Source organism: Aplysia californica, unplaced genomic scaffold (genome assembly GCF_000002075.1).
Source record: "Aplysia californica isolate F4 #8 unplaced genomic scaffold, AplCal3.0 scaffold00010, whole genome shotgun sequence".
NCBI lineage: Eukaryota > Metazoa > Mollusca > Gastropoda > Aplysiida > Aplysiidae > Aplysia > Aplysia californica.
The window spans coordinates 2,969,219-2,971,206 of NW_004797280.1; the positions used below are offsets into that span (position 1 = coordinate 2,969,219).

General features: G+C 40.2%; 1 protein-coding gene across 1 annotated transcript in view; it reads left to right on the top strand.

Moving 5' to 3' along the window:
- Positions 1 to 1,988, top strand: part of LOC101857457 (DNA polymerase nu) — a 21,472-nt gene that overhangs the window by 17,504 nt on the left and 1,980 nt on the right. The window lies entirely within an intron of this gene.

Genomic DNA, 1,988 nt, shown 5'->3' on the forward strand with positions numbered 1-1,988 from the left:
GTGTGTGTGTGTGTGTGTGTGTGTGTGTGTGTCAGGGTGTTGTATACCAATACCAAAGTTATGTTTCAAAATTTGGAAACCGCAAAAAGTTCTTACTTTTTGTAGGCCTCAAAGGAAAACTCGACTAAAAATTTGAAGGTGATGGAACCGAGTCGAATAGTGTGACTAATACACGCTCATGCACTTTAATTAGGGGGAACCAAGTAGGCCGATGACAATGTTTTAATGCAGCCTCAGAAAATGACCCTCAATTGTTTCTCGATACAGTTGGGGCATGAAGCGATCGTATGGGGTTGCTTTTAAATGTAAAGAATACAGAATGCACGGTAACATCTTTATTTTTTTTAAATCAGTAAAGCTGGCATTCCATATGCCCGAAAAACTGATGCGAACTTCGGGTGCGAATTTCGTGTACGAAATTCGGGTGCGATGAAAAAAGAGCCCTCCTTCCATATACGCGAAATTCGTATCCGTCATCTGACTGAAATCACGGCACCAGTTCTGTCAGAGCAAGCACTCTACGTTGAAAACAAGAGAATTTTGCTGTTAGAACTCCTGTTCCTACGAAAGCAGCTTTAAATTGCTTTGTCCAGACTTGATGAAGGTCCATCCTTCTTAAGCTTTGCTTTCTTGGGTCGTTTTCTTTTCGAAGCTTCGGTCCTATCACCGACAGCGCTGGCTGATGTGGCTGCGGCACAGACAGCAATCTTAAGTTATAATTAATGTATGTTAGAAGATATATTCAAGTGCATTTAATTAAGGAGGGGGGGGGGTGTAAGTGAAATGCTATTTTTAGTTATTACATGATTTAAACGATAAATGATAACATAGATAGATTACATAGACTCCCGAAAGTTTCCCACAAACTAAAAAAAAAAGTGGTTGCCCTGCAAATAACAGTCACCTTGAAAATAAACACCTCTTTTCAGTCTTGGTGTTAACACTTCTCTCTCGAACCAAGGAAATCAACATTTCGACGTTTTCCCACTTACCTAGTGCTTCCATGCCGCTTCGTTCCTTTGAAGTAGATTTGGCGGGAAATAAGCCCAGCCCACTTCACGAAGAATTCGCATGCGAAGAAAAAAGTTTCGCTCCCTCGTGCGAAACAAAATCTTCGCATGCGAATTTTGGACTCGGCCATGCGAAATTCCGGTATATGGATTCACCCAATGACAAAAATGTTGGTGCGAAAAAAATAATTCGCAAGCGAAATTCGCACCCGAAGTTCGCATCGGTTTTTCGGGCATATGGAATGTCAGCTTAAATCTTCTGTGTCGGCCAATCTCAAAGAAAAGGTGAAAATATTAAATAAGTTCAACAATTTCAAACATTATGGATGCATAACTACAGCTGATGCCAATATTTCATAGAAATAAAACGAAGGATTGAAATATAAATACAGAGAAATAAATCGACTCCAATTCTGAAAAATGAAAATGTCTCAATTTTAACTTAAATAAGACTGAACGATTTTAACCTAGGTCAACTCTTCTATACAATAATAAATGTTATAGAACTACCAAATATAGTGAAAATAGACTAGAAGCAACAGAAAATTGGGTTTCTAAGGAGACCGTTGAGAACTTCAAGGAAAGAAAAAAGAAAAGAAAAGAGGTGGGTAGCTCTGAATGAAGCCCGATCGTGGGCCGCACACTAATGAAACCAATTACGAAAAGGCAAATGTTGTTTTTGGAACACTTGAATCGACCTAAACCTTTGGACATATTGCCCGCTCTCACTCTTTCTCTCTCTCTCTCTCTCTCTCTCTCTCTCTCTCTCTCTCTCTCTCTCTCTCTCTCTCTCTCTCTCTCTCTCTCTCTCTCTCTCTTTCTTTCTTTCTCTCTGTCTCTTTCGCTCTCTTTTTCTCTCTCTCGCTTTCTCTCCCTCTCTATTTCTCTCTCTCTCTCTCTCTCTCTCTCTCTCTCTCTCTCTCTCTCTCTCTCTGTGTGTGTGTGTGTGTGTGTGTGTGTGTGTGTGTGTGTGTTTGT